This window comes from Taudactylus pleione, unplaced genomic scaffold (assembly GCF_031769625.1).
Source record: "Taudactylus pleione unplaced genomic scaffold, aTauple2 ptg001370l, whole genome shotgun sequence".
Classification (NCBI taxonomy): Eukaryota; Metazoa; Chordata; class Amphibia; order Anura; family Myobatrachidae; genus Taudactylus; species Taudactylus pleione.
In genome coordinates this window covers 1298409-1318872 of record NW_028285770.1, presented here as the reverse complement: position 1 = coordinate 1318872, position 20464 = coordinate 1298409, and positions in this window count along the sequence as shown.

Genomic DNA, 20464 nt, shown 5'->3' with positions numbered 1-20464 from the left:
AGGGGCACTCTTATATATATCGTAATTAATTTAGAAATCGATGGAAATGAAATGATTAATGTAGATAAAACTTAACATTAATATACAACTTTTTATAAAAGAAATTCTCCCCAAGGGGTAATGCAGGAGCGGGGCTTAACGACACTTCCTGTCAATCACTCTGCGATGGGTCTGCGTAGCATCTGTGATCGCAGTCTCGATGGCAGCGGCTGGTTTGCGCACTGCAATGCATGCGCAGTATGCAACAATCAGCTGAATGCGTGCGAATAAACAACTGCGTCCCTTGCTGAATCAAGCCCCAGGACCGTATCCGTTGCTTTTATATAATATGTTAGAATGTAGACCTAATGTCCCTGGTGGCCCAGCGGTTACTTACCTGGTCCTGATGCCTAACCCCAACCACTTAACCCCAACTTTCCGGGGTCACCTTACCCTAACCATTGGCATTCTGAGATAGGCGTAATTTCACATGGCGACATTTCAGATATCGATACTCTGAGGATGTTGCCTTGGTGCCTGTGAACATGTGACTTCTAGTGTCGATATTATGAATGTTGACATGGTAAATGTTGACCATGTGACTGGATACCTTTACAGTGTGCGTAAAGTGAAATAAGATAAAGAGGTTAAAGTGGATAAAGTGGGCTACGGTCGAATATCAGTACTCAAGTCTGCAGGGATTTTTTCCCCACCACTCCAAGGGACCTGTTAGAGCGAGATTGCTGTTCCGCTCACCTCTATGGACCCTCTAATCGAGAGTTGGTAAGAGACTACACCATCCATTTGGACCTGTCACCAAGCCCCCCATATTCAGTGACTGTCAATCAGGAGTCAAATAGGAACAGGACTGTATTATTCCTACAGCTATTATATCCACATTCAGAGTTAAGGGACTCATGTCAGATGTTTTACTGCAACTCATGCCAGGAGCCCTAAACCTAACCCCCTTCCCCGACAGCTGTCCGCTGCGGCGCCCGGCATCCCTTCGATCGGGATGCCGGACGCCTGTCATTTAACCCTTGCCGGGATTAAGCAGTCGGGAAGTGGGCGGTCAGCATAGCATCCGCCAGCTTCCCGACTGCTTCCCATATCTGATAGATAGCATCAGGATCCAGGGTCAGGGTTTCAATTCATATATTTCTTTTTAAAAGTAATCAAATTCAATTGCTTAGATTTTACCAACCATTTGCCTAGTTCAGTGGTCGGGGAACAGGGGTAAGTTACCCCACATGGGTTAAAATGGGGCTAACGGATGGACAGCCGGGCATGCATATGAATATAGAATGATTGATATGCATGCCTGGCTGTGCCGCAGGGAGGCTCTAAGCCGGATGCCCACTGAGATGTTATTACCAGCGGGCGCCCGGCTCCTTCCCTGCAGCGCTGCGTTAGCTGGAGGCTGGAGTTCTCTTCTGAACTCCAGCTTCCGCCTGTCTCCATGTGCACTATGGGAGAGACGTCATGACGTCTCTCCCATAGTTCTGAGTAGCTGCCGGGCGGACAGGATGGCGGCGGATGCAGGAGCGGGGATTAAGGTAAGTTTTTTTTTTGTGTACAAGCGGCACTACAAGGGCATTATATGGGGGCACTACTACAGGGGCATTATATGGGGGCACTACTACAGGGGCATAACTATGGGGGCACTACTACAGGGGCATTATATTGGGGCACTACTATATGATTTCCTTCCTTTCAAATCAAAGGGGTAACATCGGCGTATCTAAATATATTTTGGGGTAAAAGGTAAAAAAGTTCCCTGACCCCTGGCGTAGTCACTTGAAAAATGTAAGATAGTAAATGGACTTGTACTTTGTTTCCTGCAAATGAGGATCGCCATATGAATTGACCTATAAATTGCCCTACGAATTAAAATGTAATTGTTAGGAAGTGCTGTTACTAAACAATATTAATCTGAGATCATTTCTAATTGTTTTTTTTATTGGTCACATATACACAGGGGTAATTAGGACCCATAATAAAGCTGATAGTGGCTGCTAATTTTAAGGGTGTAATTCTGATCTGGACACAAGGGGAAATGCGTTCTGCACATGTGTCATAAATGGAAATCACTGATTGCCCATGCACAGGACAAGGCATACATGCACAGACAGACTTTACAAGTGCACACACATTAATACATCTATTGACAGAGCGCTCTTATAGAGGCGTTTCTGGGCGGTAACTGGGAGGCGGCAAAGCGTAAGGAAGATCAGCCGCATGTGACTCTTATTCAGGCCCTAATTCTTCATCCACGGAAGGCATCTGAATCCAAGTATTTAAAATTTTAGTTACAGAGGTAATCTATGAATGTAAACTTTTATTTTGAAGCAATTCCTTCAATTCTGGCTAACTTATTCAACATTAGAACAAATTACTCTTTATGGAAGGTGCATTTTAACCTATTGTTCTATGCACCATAGTTTCTTTGTGACCATTAAGGAGTCTATTCACGGGATGTAGTCTGGAACTCGACGGTCTAAATGCCGACCGCCGGCTTCCAGACTGCTTTATCCCGACTAGGGACAAATGACAGACGTCTAAATGTAGACGCCTTTAATTTGCCCGACGTTGGGAGACCGGCGCCCGGCATCCCGATGCAGCGGACAGCTGCGGGTGGAGGGTTAGATTTAGAGCTCACAGGGGGGACTTAGGGTTAGGCACCACCCCGGGAGGTTAGGGTTAGGCTAGGGGGAGGGAAGGTTAGGGTTAGGCACCCCCGGGGGGAGGTTAGGGTTAGGCACCCCCCCGGGGAATTTAGGATTAGGCAGCGGGGAAGGGGGGGTTAGGTTTAGGCACTTAGAGGGGAAGTTAGGGTTAGGCACAGGGGGGGAGGTTCGGGTTAGGCACCCCTAAGGAGGGTTAGGGTTAGGTTAGTTGATACTTACCTTTAGGATGATCGGATTTCCAGCGCTGTCGGGTAGCCGCTGTCGGGAATTGAACCGCCCCAATCACTATCCTGTAATCTCCACAAAAGTAGGTGACCATAAATTTTCACACTTTTGTAGAAATTAAGCATCAGGGCCATTCATTATAAAGGTAACGCAGGAGATATACCTTTTACTCCCGACCTGGTATCTCCATACACTTGTAATGGGTCCGAAATTCATAGAGCTTCGAAAATGCAACATTTTCAGAGCTTGACAGCAGGAACCTATGCCATCTTCAGATGTCTTTGTTCCCAGACCCTCGCTCCTTCCAATAGGAATGAGGCTCAGTTTGTGAAAAGGGATCCTGGATCATAGTTCCAGTTCCACCGGCCATTGGGAGCTTCACTCAACAGTACCGTTGCTTGGGATCGTGTGGACAGCTGATCTTCAGATCAGTTGTCTCCATACTGGAGCAATGTTGAATTACTCCATTGTTTTAGTATCTACCTCTGCTACTTGCAGCGACTTGGATACTAAATTAACACTGCTGAACAGCAGTGCTTAATTAATAGGCCCCTAAGAAAGGATTAGTTAAAACCATGATGTAAATGGCACAACGCATTGTAAGCCATAGAAGAGATATTAGTTTCATATCACCTTAGTATGCTAATGAAAGCAAATGTCTAATTGGGGGTCTGTTTAAAAACATATATTGTTCTCAGAACCATTTTTTTGTAAGATATTATTTTTTTTAATAATATAATGTAAATTATGATACCTAGTTTCTCTGTACCATGGTGTTTCTGAAAGAGTTTTGCACACATATGATGCAGTGCAATAGAGGTCTAAGACAATAGCCTATTCCGTCTATTCTGTTCCAGTACACAGAGAATCACGCAGGCACTTTCATGTGGAAATTGTGTTGTTTAAAAAGCCCTCTTTCCCACAATTTAAGCATAGTGTGAGCACTGAGAGGAAAGCCCTGTCATAATACTAGCACAGCCTACTGAGGCTTGCAGAGCTTTGTTTTTGTGGGATTGGAATGCAGATTTCTTCAGCTCAGACAAAACTGAATTGTAATCTTAACACATAGAATTAATTATAATTTCCGACCACTTGTTATTTTAACCCTTGTAAGGTCAGGAACAATCAGATTACTACTATTTCATGCTTGCATCTTGAAAGATGAATTTTCAGTGGATTTTAGCACAGTATGTATGAATTGTTTTTGGTGTAACTTTTACTTGACGTGTTCTTGTATAAACATATTGGCGTAACTAAAACCAGACCAAAGGCTTTAAGTTCAGTGATAGGTGGCATTTTACATTAAGCCAATTGACCTTATTTGGGTCAAGACTCAGGTGTTTTGTGCTGAAGGCAATGATGATACAACCTTTTCAAAGAGAAATCTTGTGAGTTCTTATAACATATGGATAGGCCCCAGGTAGAATTTCCCAATGTTGCATGCAAAGAGATGTTAAATGGTAGGGTGGTAAATTATTGGTCTTTATAGCTTTAGTACTATTGAAAACTGGTACCTTAAAGTTGATTAATGATCAGGGCTGGCCCCACCATTTTCCTGGTTAGGCGGCTACACTGAGGAGGGCGCTGCTGTAGAGATCGGAGCGGCCGCAGTGAGCCAATCACAGCTTGCTACATCATTGCTCTGTAGCCTAGTGTCCACCTACACTCCACCCCCTGTCACGGTACCAGGTTATCTTAACCTTTCACACAGCCCCCAACCTGTTGCCTCCTTGTACTATGATCCCTGTCGCACAGCCAGGTGTCCCTGCCAGCACAACAGAGGGGGTCAGACCCATGTGTCCATGATGCCTGGAATCCGCTGTGTTCCTTGCCACCCCCAGAGATGGTGGACACCCTTTTGGCTAATGCAGATCTGCATCCTGGAGGAAGCCCCAGTGGAGAAAGTCCAGGAGATAGACAAGGTGGGTAAAGGGGTGATAGTAATAATAACAACAGTTTCCTCTGTCCCTTCTAATAATTCTCCTTTATTCCAGGGTATCATTCCTCAGTGCCTGCTGTCTATTTGACCTCTTTTCATAGTGCCTACTATTTCTTCATAGTGCCCCTCTCCTCTCTTCATAGTGCCCTCTCCTCTCTTCATAGTGCCCATCTCCTCACTTCATAGTGCCCCTCTCCTCTCTTCATAGTGCCATCTCCTCTCTTCATAGTGCCCCTCTCCTCTCTTCATAGTGCCCATCTCCTCTCTTCATAGTGCCCCTCTCCTCTCATCATAGTGCCCCTTTCCTCTCTTCATAGTGCCATCTCCTCTCTTCATAGTGCCCATCTCCTCTCTTCATAGTGCCCCTCTCCTCTCTTCATAGTGCCCCTCTCCTCTCTTTACAGTACCTCTCTCCATTCTTCATAGTGCCCCTCTCCTCTCTTAATAGTGCCCCTCTCCTCTCTTTACAGTGCCTCTTTCCACTCTATATAGTGCCCTTCTCTTTTCTTCATAGGCTGTGGGAGAGAGATCGTAAGATCCCTCTCCTGGAAGAAAATTGCCTCCATAGGCACAAAGCAGTTTATGCCATCTGAGAATGATGTAGATCAGTGAGATGAAATTCCGAAAAGCTTTGATTTTCAGAGTTTGGTTCATAGGGGTCGGTTCATAGTTCCTTTTGATAATAATGAGGACTGCAATGTGCACTGATAGTTAGCCTTTTGCAGAAGATTTCTGTGAAATCTCCTGCATTAGGCTGTTAGTACATAGCGGTGAAACATCAAATTATACAGTAACTGTAGTTTCTGCTAGAGATGAGCGATTCAGTTCTACTCTGTTCTTTACGCAAAATTAGCGCAAGTTCAGATATATCTTATTAGCTATCCAAAACACACGTTAGAGCCGCATAGCGAATAAGATGCCATTTTAAGATACAAACGTAAACAAGTAGAACTGAACTGCTCACCTCTAGTTTCTGCATAATTTTATGATAAACCGCCTTGACAAATAGGCCCCTAGTGCATTAACTTTACATGTGTATAATATTGTTTATGCCACTAAGGGATGACAAAAGCTATATTCGCTTACCAAAAAAATTAGGCTTTAGGCTCGCGCCTAAATGATTGTCAGGTTTCAATTGCATCTTGCAATTGCAATTGAATCCTTGTGCACATTGGCAAAACCATGTTGCATTTGGGAGGGGCAGATTTAAAATGTGCACAGCGAATTAGATTTAAGAAGGGCGTGTCCAAATTGCAGTGTAAAAATAAAACTGTCTCTTATTTGTTGGCTACGTGCAAAAGCAGCCAGTATTTGTCCAGCATGCCAAAATAATAAATATATTTGCACCCCTTGCTTTGCAATATGGTTTGTTTTGTTCTAGATTCAAAGTTATTTGCTTTTTTTGCTTTGCTCCCAACTCAGAATCAGCCCCAATGGGAGAATTAATAGACAATGATGATGACCCTAGGGTACTTTTCCTACGGTAGTGGTAGTCAGTCTTACCACCACTTAGGCTGGTAACAAAAATGTGACTCTAAATCAAGCCATCAGCTAGAAGCCCCTCCTGCATTGCCTCCATGCTGCATTATCAGTAACATCACCAGGTCTGTCTTTTAATAATCCCCAGTGGTCTATAGCATGCTGGTACAGATTACAGTATAACCAGATCGCTTGTTAAGTTCAGGAGCAGTGAAAAGGGTCCCAGAGAAAGACATTTATGAAGTGCAAATTGGCAGCTCTGTGGCGTAAATGAAACTTTGAACTTGCGGCATTCCTCCATTTGTACAAGAAGGACTACAGTCTTCATGGTGAGTATAGGTCTGTGGTCTGCAGAGCAAGATTGCCATATTTATGGAGAAAGATGTTACTTGTGAAATAATAATACAAAGGGGTTTCTTGCTGTATATGGCCATTCCCAGTGATTCAGAGGTTCCAGTCCTGTCACCTGTGCCACTACAGCTCATGGTAGTCGGGAAGCCTCCCAGATGTACTCATTGTGGGCTCGGTAGCCTGTATGAGAGAAGATGCTGTTTTTGCTGCCTCCCCTCTATAGGGGATGTAGTCAGAATGTCAACATTCAAAATGTTGACACCATAATGTTGACATGGTCTGAATTTCAACATTCAGGTTGCCGACATGTTCAGAATGGCAACATATAATATTAGGGTTAGGATTAGGCTTCAGTTAGAGTTAGGGTTAAACTGCAATTAGACTAAGGTTAGGTTGCAATTATGGTTAGGGTTAGACTGCAATTAGGATTAGGTTTAGGATGCGATCAGGGTTAGGTTTAAAGTGCAATTAAGGTTAGCATTTAGGGTTAGGATTAGGCTGCAGTTAGGGTTAGGCTGCAGTTAGGGTTAGATTTAGGCAGCAAATAGGGTTAGGGTGCAGTTAGGATTGGGCTGTAATTAGGGTTAACTTTAGGCTTGAATTAGGGTTAGGTTGCATTTAGGGTTAGGATTAGGCTGCAATTAGGGTTCGGGTTAGGCTGCAATTAGGGTTCGGGTTAGGCTGCAATTAGGGTTAGGCTTGGGCTGTAATTAGGGTTAGGCTGCAATTACGGTAAGGGTTATGCTGAAATTGCAGTTAGGTTTAGGCTGCAATTTGGGTTAGGATGCCATATACCCCTTTTACACCAGAGGTAAAACCGGGGTTATTGCAGGGTTAACCCGGGTTGCTCCTAGGTGTAAAAGGGGCCAGGGTTGGATTCCTGGGTGGAGTGACCCAGCAATCCAACCCAGGTAACTTGCAGGGTTTTACACAGGAACAACTCGTGAGCCCTGCAGTGTAAACGGGAACCCTGGATCGTTCGACCCGGGTCCCGTTTACAGCATGAGGCCTTCCGGGTTTCTCGGTGCTTGGAGTTGATGTCATCTTCAAGCGCAGGGAGAAGTGTTCAACTGCACCCGTGTGCAGTGTGAACGGTGGCAATCTGGGAATAATCCAGATCGCAGTAGAAAAGGTCTGTCCTGGTACTGACCTGTTTTGGAACTGTGGAGCTCATTCAGACAGACCCGCTCGCTAGATGCATACGCTCGCACCCAGCGTATGCAAATCCGGCACACACCTAGCTAGGCAGGCAATTGCACGGCAAGGCATAAGCATGCCCACTATGCAGGGTCATCTCGAGAGGAGGGGGCCCGTGTGCACTCCCCGTGTGGGGCCCCCGCCTCTCTGCCCGGTGGCCGGCAGCCAACTGACGCGGCTAGCCAGCCACCGGAGCTTTAGTAGACACTAGGGTGTGCCCGGAGTCTACTGCGCATGCTCAGAACGCCGGAAAATGGCCGTGGCCAGGGGCGCCAAGAGGGGGGGGAAGCGGGTACAGATTACCGGGGCCCGGGCTTCCTGAGGGGCCCGGCGGGGGCCCGGGTCCGGTGCTGCTCCCCCTCCCTCACAGCAGCCCAGCACACAGCGTCCGGGCCTACTCTCCCCCCTTTCAGCGCCCCTGCCACTCTCCCTCCACGGAACCATCCCTGCAAAATGGTCTCAGCGCTATATTTGTAATTAAACATTTTTTATTTAATTACAAATGAATAAAACCTTCACAAAAAAGTAGAAAAAAAGTGATTTTGGGGTAATTTGAGGCCACTTTTAATTTTTTTTAACAGATGAAAAATAATTATAAAAAGCTATTATTTTTTTTTTAAATAAATACTGTAAATAAATTTGGGGTTCAAAAACTTACGAAAAAGTATATTTTGGGGTAATTTGAGGTAATTTTTTTTTCACACCCAATAATGACGTAATTATTGTACTAATTAAGCTAATTGTAAACTTCCATTTGCCTAATTAGATATTAAGGTGCTGTCAAAGGAGTGCTGAGAAAAATCCCAACATTTTTAACTTAAAATAGGGATTTTTAAAAACTTTGCACCTGCTCTAATGTTGTGGACATAAAACATTGTGCCTAATTGAAGACTTAACAGTTTCACGCCTGCGGGAAAAACCTTATGGCCTGAGGTTCTTGAGAAAATTTGTGGCCAATTGAATATGCCACAGCTCATGAAATGTAGGTAATTAACTTGTCAGGTTATCTGTGGCCATTTCAGTTGAAGCTACCTTTTAAAGCTTTATGTCAAGTTATGGATTTTCAAATGTTGTCCTTTACAGTGTTTTGCACAGTAACAGTGTGTGGCTGTGCAAACAAAAGACTCCAATACTGTATGTTATCTGATTGTGAAATTTCAATCTCCTAAATAGGCAAGTGACTACGACAGTCCATATGCTATATAGGTTTATTTCATATAATAGGGTGTTTAATAATTTAAATACATCTATCCACAGGTGAAATCATTTTTAGAATTCAACCTCTTACAGTGACTTGCAGAAGTATTCAACCCCCTAAAAAGTCAACACATTTGTTCTGTATTATATATTACACTTCTTATACCCCCATCTACACATACACCAAAAACCCTGTTTTTTGCTGGGGCACTGTCACTAACTCTAAATCAGGACTGACGATAATTCAGGCAATGAGCAGTTTTGAGATAAGTGAGGTTCTTGTGATCTGTAAAAATTGTGACCAAGAAAACGGTGTATAGCCTTCAGCACCGCAGCTTGATGGCACTGCCGCCCCTCTCACTCCCTCTCCGCCCCCCTCCTCCCCACCGAGCGCTTACTGTTCCGAGGGGAGGAGGGAGGGCGGGATCCTGCGCCGACATTCACTGTGCGGCGCCCACCACTGCCTGGAGGTCTTCCTGCGGTCCTCCGGCGCAGAGAAGTGTGTGGCTGGTGCCGCTGGAGGATTCCCACCCTGTGCGGAGGCACTGGCCGCACCACCCTACCTACGGCCCTGATAGCCTTTATCCTGACGGGGTTCCGGCTTCGGGATTAACATAGGCATCGGCCTATGTTAGATCCCTTGCTGGGATTACACTGTCGGTATTGAGACTGGCGGCCATGCGGATGAGGCCAACTGACAGTAGCAGAACATTTTTCTGGGTCCATCTGGAGACTTGAACCTGAAATGATATAAACCAAAAACTTCAACTCTGTTTGGTCAAAGGAGCATTTCTCTAATTTGCAGTAGAGCTGATTAGTGCGAAGTCGGGATAAAACTTCACAGACGTGCTTGCAATGACTTGCCAAATCTTTGCAGAATATCAAGATGTCATCAAGATATACTACTGCATACTAGTACAACAGATCTTGAAAGATGTGGTTCCTGAACTTCTGAAAAACCGTAGGTGCATTACTGAAATCAAAAGGCATTACCAAGTACTTGTAGTGCCCTTCTCGAGTGTTAAAGGTAGTTTTCCACTCGTCCCCTGCTTGGATTCTAATCAGATTGTATGCCCCACGAAGATCTAATTTAGTAAAGTACTTTGCACCTTTTATTTGATTGAAGAGCTCAGATATTAGTGGTAGGGGTGACCGATCTTTGATATAACTGGCATTCAAACCCGGTAATCAATGCATGGTCTCAAGCAGTGGTGGCTCCAAGTGTGGGGCTGCAGCGCAGTCCAAAATTCAAATAGGGGAGCACATGCGCATGCAGGGGGGGTTTCTGGAGCCTCCACTGTGTCATGACTGGCTCAGGAGGATCTCCTACTGGGGAGCTGAAAGCTGAGGTCCTGGGTTGTGGGACTGAGTACGCACCGCTGGCACAGGAGAGTGACACTGTAGTTGTACTCAGAGGATGTATAGAGTATGCAGGCAAGGTATCCAGATGCACCGCTGCCACAGGAAAGTGACACTGTAATTGTACTCGGATGTTGTACTGAATACGCGGGCAAGGTATCAGACACACCGCTGGCACAGGAGAGTGACACTGTAGTTGTACTCAGATGTTGTACTGAGTACGCGGGAAAGGTATCAGATGCACCGCTGGCACAGGAGAGTGATACTGTAGATGTACTTGGAGGATGTATAGAGTACACGCGCAAGCTATCCAGACCCACCGCTGGCACAGGAGAGTGACACTATAATTGTACTCAGATTTTGTACTGAATACGCGGGCAAGGTATCCGCTGGCACAGGAGAGTAACTAGAAATGACTCAAGTGGTGGCAAGCAAACACTAGTAGAAACAACGTTGTACAGGCAACTTCCTATTGTCCAGAGCCCAGTAATATACCCTAAGGTAGCAGTCCATTGGAGGACAGTGTCAGTTGACAACAACCATGCTACCATTGGATGAATGGTCAGTCAGGTGATGAAGACTGTCATGGCTGCGCCCATGACGGCAACCTCGGTAACCAAGTCAGGGAGCAGCACATGGATGTCCAAGTACACCTAAGGCATAATCCTCAGCGCGTCACTCACCACCACATCTGACATCTGACTGCACAAGAAGTCACAGGAAGTCAGCACTGTGGTGAGTAACGGCCGATCCTAGGCCAAAACCTGACACACTGGTCTCAAGCCTCCATCTTCTTGACAAAGAAAAGACCATCACCTGCAGGTGACTTGGATTCTCGGATAAACCTGCGTTCGAGATTCCCCTTGATAAAGTCAGTTATTGCCTGAGTCTCAGGAGGTGACAGGGGAAACACTCTTCCACGGGGAGGCATCTTCCATGGCAAAAAGTCTATGGCACAATCACACTCCCGATGAGCAGGAAGTGTCTCGGCAGCATTTGTACTGAATACTTCCCTGAAGGACTGGTACGGAGCAGGTAGAGAATCATCTTGGACGATGTTCGTACTCTGGATGACCCGATGTGGTGGTCTGATTAATGGTAAACATCTTTGATAACACTGAGATCCCCATGACAAAATGTGGGGCTCATTCCAGTCTAAAGCAGGAGTATGCTTTCGTAACCATTGAAGACCCAGGATAATCGGACTATCAACTGATGGAATTATGTAGAAAGAAATTAACTCTTTGTGTAGAACGCCAACTTGCATGGTAATCTCTGGAGTCCTGGAACTGATGGTGGCCATAGGAAGTTTATTCCCATCTACCCCAATAATACAGAGTGTACTTTGTAAAGGCACACTATGGATTCCTAAGTCCTGGACCTTTTTAGCAGTGATAAAATACCATCAGCTCCTGGATCCAGAAAGGCCTTAAGAGTCTCGGTGGGATCACAAAGATCGCAAACTGTGGTAAAACTTTCATGGTTGGGGTGTGCTGGAGCGCACTTAAACTGACCACCCCTCGATCAGTTAGGTCTTGTCGTTTCCCGGACGTTTAGGACAATGAATGTGAAGATGATCTGGATCACCGCAATACAGGCACATTTTATTCTTGAATCTCCTTTCTCTCTCCGCAACTGGCAAATGTGATTTTCCAATTTGCATAGGTTTCTCAGGAGGACCACGACCAGAGCTACAGTGTTCCATCCCAATTTAGAGGCAAGGGTTCGGAATTGCACTGCGTATTGGCCTGCAGTCTGGCTTCTTTGTTTTAATTGCAGAATAGTTGATAAAGCAGACGATACCCTGCCAGGCTCATCAAAAACTTTTCTGAAAGCTTCTACAAATTTAGAGTTGTCATTAACCACAGGATCATTCCTTTCTCATAGTGGAGAAGCCCAGGCAAGAGCCTGTCCGGACAGCAAGGAAATAACGTAGGCCACCTTGGTTCTCTCTGAGAAAAAATTTGCTGCTTGAATCTCAAATTGGATTGAGCACTGATTCAGGAAACCCCAACAACTTTTGATTTCTCCGTCATATTTGGAGGGATTTGAAATTTGCAATGGTGTGGATGCCCCAGCTGCTGTTGCATTAACGTCTGCAGTCACTGCATGATTTGGGCCTGATCTTGTTCTTGCTTTTCCACTCAACCGAGCAAATTCTCCAATAAGTAGCGTGGAGGGGTATTGCCAGCATCATCCATTTTCTTTTTAGGCCAGAGTATTCTGCCACTAACTCTCGGGTGGATAGTGGACGCAACCCGTATTTGGGGATTGGCGTGACCTATTTCTGAGGCGCGGAGTCTTTTTTATATATCTTTCTACATATTTTCTTCATACGTAGTTTTACACACATTACATATTTTAACATATTTTAACACATATTTATTGGGCATAATAATCATTGAGAAAATATTGGGAACATATGCTTGGTGCCAAATCCCGATCCACTTCCGGTACAGGATATCTGTTTTTTTAACTAATTTCTAATAAAGTTTTACTATAAATTAGACTAAAATATAGACCACCCCCATCCTTGAAAAAGCATCAAATAGGTCCGAAACGCATTGGAGAGTGAAGGACAGTGGAGTATGAATGAGCGTCAAACCCACCGCTATATCTGGAGAAGCTGCCCGGCATCCGATGTCATCATCCAGTGCCGCGGCCGCCACATGCTGCTGGGACTCTACCGGGAAAGAAGTGGTCCATAGGAGAGGAAGAACACGCCACCGGTAGGAAGGTATGGAAACTTAGAGGAGGCACTGGCACTACGGACTATTACTTATGCGGGCAACTATCGGGACTTTGTATGCTGCTTTAACCACCACTCCCATATTGGTCAAAAAAGACTATAAACATGAATCCAACTATTGATGTTTCTATATCTAAATTTGTTTATGCCTATAAGATTATGCCCTTTTAATCTTTTATTACGCTCAATTTGACATTTTACCACGGAGTCTAATGTGCCGGTGGTATTCACCAAGGTCCCTCGCAAGAAGGTATGGACTTGGCTGCGTCCGACACACAGGGCGCAGCCCTCAGAATAGGTTCCCCTGTACAGGTGCTGCCGATCTCTGGATGGAACGGAGAAAGACTTTCAGCGTAGTAGACAGTCTGGGTCAGAATTAAAACGGACAAGACAGTACCAGGAAGCAGACATCTGCGGGTCACAGAGGAAAGCCAAGGTCAGAACCAGATATCAAACGCAGTACCAGGGGTCAGACGAAATCAGAGTCACGAACAAAACCAAGGTCAGGAACAAATAACAGGATATGGACAGGAACGCTGAAGTAAGATAATGGAGCCTACACTCTGGCACTTAAGTGCTCCCAGGAACTTCCTTAACTAGGTCAAGGTGAGTACAGCGCCAATCAGATTTCCCCATTTTCTGCTGCCTGTCCCTTTTAAATCTTGAACAGAGCGGCACGCGCACCCCTATGGGAGCCACGGCCACCTGTCTGCAGGAGGTGAGGGGAGAGAGCAGCTGACAGCGTGTGTCCAGGATCTCCCATCCACTGTCCCACGTCGGATCGGACCCCAGCGTCACCGGACCCGGGAAGTGACATCCGGGTTCGGCTGCGCTGTGACAGGCAGGTGGCTCGACCCGGGTCTCGGCCTATGTGTGAACAGAAATGACTGTGCCAGACCATCAGTGAGCGAGGAAGCTGAGCTGGCTGAGAGCTTGGCACTGGGAAGGAAATGGGGCACTGGGGAAGAGAGGAAGGTTGTGGCTGCCCAAAGTGCCTATGGTGACGGTGTGTGTTTTACGGGGGGGGGAAATCGTACTGATCACTCCCCATCCCTGGATCCGCCGCTGAACTGAAGCATGTTGTCTTGCAGTATCTCCAGTTATTTTCCTCCTTTTATTAGTCCTTTAAATTTTTAGTCAGATACCCTGTCCCTGGGGAGGAAATGAAACCCACGCAATATGATGTTGCCACCTCCATATTTCACTATTGGGATGGTGTTTGCTGAGGAATGGATAGTGTTAGTTTTGATTGGCTATTTTTGTCTCATCTGACCTCAAAACTTTAACCCACATTTTACTTTGGCCACTTCGATGCTTACGGGCAACTCCAGGCGTTCTTTTATGTAGTTTTTCTTCAGTATTGGCTACTTTCTAGTCACCCTCTAATACAGGGCAGTTGTATGCAGGGAACACTACTGATCATGTGCAGGGGTCATCTTGTTTTTTACTATTTAAAGATGTCTTCTACTCAGCTCCTATGGGAGAACTGGTAAATAATAATAATACTGCTGTACCAGCATCCCTGCACAGCTACCCATTTGCAGCATACAGAAACCTGCTGTTGAGCTGGAATGGGTATGAAATACCGCCGGCCTTATGGCTGGTGGTTCGATTCCCGTCAGCGGCAGGCTGACATCAGCAGAGTTCCGAGCAGCAGAAGCCCGACAGCGCTGGAAATCCCGATCGTGGATAGGTGAGTATCTACTAACCTAACCTAACCCCCCTAACCCTAACCCTCCTTAGGGGTGCCTAATCCTAACTTCCCCCACAAGTGCCTAATCCTAATCCCCCCCTTCCCAGCTGCCTAAACCTAAGTCCCCCGGGGGGTGCCTAACCCTAAGTCCCTCCCGGGAGCCCTAAACCTAGCCCTCCCCCCCTGCAGCTCTCCGCTTGCGGCGCCCGGCATCCCTACGATTGGGATGCCGGGCGCCGGTCTCCCGGCGTCAGGGAAATGCGGGCGTCTACATCTAGACGCCCGGCATTTCACCCTTGCCGGGATATGACAGTAGGGAAGCCGGTTGCCGGTATTTAGGCAGCCGGCTTCCCGATTGCTTCCCGTTGAGCTGTATAGAAAACTCCTTCACTCAAGCTCTGCTCCATTTCAAGTGTGCATGTAACAGTGAGTACATCTGTACATACTATCTTTCAGTGAATCAACACCACTGGTTAAGTAACTGGTCTGTTCAGTGAATCAACACCACTGGTTAAGTAACTGGTCTGTTCATAGTTTGAGTCATCCATTGGTGTGTGCCTACATAGCTCTACAATTTCAACACCTACACACACATCATTTCCATACATGTTATGGGCCAAGGCACACAGATGTCAAGTACCCAGACACCCAGACCCAGACATGCAAGCTATTAGAGGCACTCAGAGCAGCACACAGATGCCATCTTAAGCAGGTGTAGTGTAGACTGCATTGGAGCAGAGTGAAGATAGCATGGAGTGCTGTACTTTAATCAGCTATACCCGTGGGGTATAGCTGATTAAAGTACAGAAGCTGCACCATTATGTCTGTAAGAAGCATAAATAAATACAGGAGCTACATCAATAATGGGATTTATCAAGCTAACAAGAGCAGAAAATTATACAGCCTGGAAGTTTATTATGAAAATACAATTAAAGCATGAAAAGTTGTGGAAGGTCACTGTAGAACCGCATGCATATTCAAGCACAGATAATATATAGAGAGCCATAGGGGCCAAAGGTTTAAGTGTAGAGCAACACATGTACTCTATAATACATAGGAAAAAGCAAAAGATATGTGAACAGCAGTGCAAGCAGCATATCAAGATGAAGGTCTCATGTGGAGGATAAATTTACAATGTATGTTGTATAACACAACAATTAATGAATTCAGCAGTATGAGTAATAACAAAATGATGTCTGTCTTTCAGAAACTAACTTCTGTTGGAGTGCTGATGAAGAGATTTCTACAACAATGCTGGAGAACTTGACACCTGAGTTAGACTCTTTGGTTGTGATGTTAGAGGCAAACACAGAAAAGTTAACAACATAAACAGTCAGATCACAATTATTACAGATTCAAGAACGTGTTCCCAGTGTTTTAAGTGCTGAGACAACTGCAGTACATACAGTACAAAGAATGAAAAATTCAAAAAATGTAAATGCAAGTGTTACAATTGTCACGAGATAAGTCACATAACAATTGAGTGTAAACAAAAGAATGGGAATCCTATGCAGAGCAAGAAATGCAACGGCAGAGATGAGTCAGTGTTACAGATAGCCACTGGAAGGATTACTGGTATATTGATTCAGGCGCAACAAGGCACTTCAGCCGCGATGAGGAACGGTTCACCAAGTTAACCAAATGTGACCCTATCACTATCAAAGGAGTTGGCAATCAAGTCATTACAGCTAATAAAGTTTGGACAATTAAAGCTCACTTAAGAATTGGAACAATAACATAACAAAAGTCACAGAGATCCAAGACGTACTTTATGTACCAGAAATTGGAACAAATCTAATCGCCATCAGTGTACTGGAAAAGAGAGGCCACAGAGTTCACTTTGCTAAAGGAAAGTGCATTGTGAGAAACAGAAAAGGGACTGTCAAAGCTACAGGCACAAAAGGTCAGCATTTGTACGTTCTTGACACACAGCATTGTTGCCTAATGATGACAACTGAGTCACAGTTACTGGAACTGTGGCAGATAACATTTGGTGTCCTTGGATATGACAGCACTCAGAAGCTACAGAGCGGGATGGTCACAGGAAAGTCGGTGACTAACACAAAGATATCCATATGTGAGAGCTGTATTGTGGGGAAACAAAGTCATCAGCCATTTCCAAAACCAATAAGCAGTGCTGCAAAACCTCTTGAAATAATACATTCAGATGTGTGTGCTACATTGGTAGTAAAGTCTGTGAGTAATATTTATAGATGACTTCACATGGATAATACATGTGTACTTCATTAGAGAAAACTCTGAAGTGGTGAAAAAGATTGCCGATTATAAGAGACTTGTAGAAAATAAAACAGGTTACACACTCAAGACTCTGAGTTTTGATAACGGTGGAGAATATCTTAACAGAGAGGTGAAACAATACTTAAGAAAACACGGAATAGAGCATCAATTGACCATTGCCTATTTCTGAGCAAAATGGTGTCAATGAATAAGCAAAGCATAGACTAGTAGAGAGAGCAGGATGCATTGCTAATGGACAAGCAGTTTTGGGCAGAAGTCGTGTAAACAGCAGTTTATCTCAACAACCATTCTCCTACAGTTGCCCTAAAGGACATAGCACTTATAGAAACATGATCAAAGAGAAAACCAAGTGTGAAACATCTCAGAAACTTTGGAAGTATGGCCTATGTGCATATACCCAAAAAAAAAAAAGACAAAAGTTGTATTCAAAATTAGTAAACTGCATCATGCTTGGTTATTGTCATGAGAGCAATGGTTACAGATTGTGGAATCCAAATACCAGAAAGTTATGAGGTGTTATCTTTAAATAAACAACACAAATTGTAGAAAAGTTGGAAGCTGACATGCAGAGCAAGTATGTGCCACTGGACATACCAGCAGCTGAAGATATATCTGAATCAGCATGGAAGTTCAACCACAGAAAAGTTCTCCTGCAAGGTCAAATATTGGCAAGCCACCTGGGAGGTATGAAGAGGAATTTGCAAACCTTGCATGCAGTGAGTCAAGATGTCCAGAAGCCAAAACCAACATCTAATTGTTGTGAATGGAAATCCATATTAGGCAAAAACACTGCAAGATTTAAAAACCATAAGTGTGAAAAGTATCAAGAATCGTGATAGTTGCAGCAGTCCCAAGTTTGTGAATCCAGAGACTGTTGTTATAGCCCATACCATCAGTAAAGGAACTTTTGCTAAATTATCTTCCAAGAAGGTCAAGTAGAAGTCACCTGAAGTGTTGATGCCTTTTCATGTGTTTAACCCAGTTTATTTTACAGGTCGCTACAGAAGAGCTGCAGTTAATTGTTTTTGTAACATGAAGACGCTTGTAGCGAGGGGGGGGGTGTAGAAAGAGGAGTGCGCTACTGTGCATACTCCAGTCTTTCTGTCCCTCCAGGGAGGCTTCATGACCTGGTCCAAGATGGCCACTGAGATATTTAATCAGCATGTGCAGGGGTCATCTTGTTTCTTACTGTGTACTATAAGGGTGACATGGTGAGAGACAGAAATCTCCTACTTATCTCCTATGAGAAACATGGTTAATATGATTGTGGTTCAATAAATAAAGTAACAAGACCTCTCATTGGGTAAATGTATTCAACTCAAGCATATACGTATAATCAATAGTATGGCCTTGGTACGGATTATTTTTACACATAGTCCCCATACTTGTCTAAGCATTTGTACACCAAGGCATCTATCCTGGGATAGATGAAATCCTTGTCAAGCTCCTGAAGCCAGGAAAAAAGACGGCTTGCTGAACTTCACTATCGATTGTAAGTTGCCTTCCAACCAGGTGCTTCTTCATCTTCAATGGTCCAAAGAGATGGTGCCAGGTCAGGGCTGTAGGGAATATGGTCCAGTACCTCCCAATGATAGCGGCGTAACAACTCACATGTGGCCTGGTGTTATCGTGCAGCAATACGAGGCCTGTTCGCAGCAACCCAGGTAATTTTTTACATATTGCCCTTGGCTCAATGTATCACAATAGCGGACATCATTTACATTATCTCCCTTGGTGAGGAAATGATGAGAAGCACACCCTTTTGGTCCCAAAGTACGATTGCCATGACCTTCTTTGCTGATCGAGTTGTTTTGAATTTCTTTGAAGGTGGGGACAATGCGTGTTTCCATATCATGGATTCTTACTTCATCTCCGGTGTGTCACATGATGTAAACTTCTGTGAGTTGCTTTAGTACTCAGCGTGAACACTTTCCTGTACCCCAGTTGCTCATGAACAATGTTGTGCACAGTACCCACTGAGATGTTCAGTTCATCAGCAATATCACTAACTCAAATGTAACTGTTGTCCTGAATCAGACCTTCAATGCGACACAAACTGTCATCTGTGGTGGACATGCTTGGCCGGCTGGATTGCTGCTTATCTTGAACCCCTGTCCTGCCATTATCAAAGGCAGTGCAACAAATACAAATGTCAGCTGCTGATGTGCCCATTAGATGCAGAAATCTGATTACACTACGCAGCTCAATGTTTGACCATTCCGCCAGCTCTGCCATCTTACAACTGATGTTGGGACAGTATGACTAATATGAGGTGCAGTCTAATGCCATGAGGGGTAACAGTGGTCTGGCCTGGTGGGAAATTAGAATGAAATAGAGAACATTACCTTCAATGTGTCTTATTTGCAAAGTGATGGGAATAGGATGCATAAGCAGCTTCTGCTGGTTAAAATGAGATGCAGCATGCCTATATTCTGTATGCGACTGTGGGTGTATCTGCATACGAAATACTATATTACAGTGTCAGCGGCTGTGACGAGTAAAGTAGCATTTCGCTTTTTCATTATGCCCCCTTGCTCGTCTGTATATGCATTATTGTGGACACCTTCCCCTCCTAGTCTGTATTAGGGGTGTGCACCGGCCACATTTCGCGTTTTGTGTTTTGGTTTTGGAACTGGATCTTTCTTCGTGTTTTGGGTTCTGGGTTTTGTGTTTTGGATCTGTATTTTTTGGGAAAAACAAGCATAAAAACAGCTAAAATCACAGTATTTTTTTTTTTTGTTCCTACGCAATTATTAATCTCAATAACATTAATTTCCACTCATTTCCAGTCTATTCTGAACACCTCACAGTATTGTTTTTAGGCAAAAAGGTTGCACCGAGGTAGCTGGATGACTATGCTAAGCGACACAAACACATGACCCATCTAGGCGTGGCAATGCAGTGGCAGACAGGATGGCAGTTTGAAAATCTAGGCCCCAAAGAGTACATACTTGGCGCTGATACTTTGTTGATGTACGCGTGGCTAACGCGCACACAAACACAGAAAAAAACAAAAATGAAATGTTTACATTTTTTTGTGCACTTTGGGGGTTACACCGCCCTTCAACAGACCAGCCGGCCCTTGACTTATGACACAGGCGCATGTGCTTGGCACTGTTACTTTGTTGATGCATGTGCGGCTAACGCGCACACAAACACAGTATTTAAAAAAAAAATTTTTTGCACTTGGGAGGAGCAAAAATAAACAAAAATAAAATGTTATTATTTTTTGGGCACTTTGGGGGTACACCGCCCTTCAACAGACCAGTCGGCCCTTGACTTATGGCACAGGCGCACCTTTGGCGCTGCTACTTGGTTGATGCACATGTGGCTAATGCGTACACAAAACA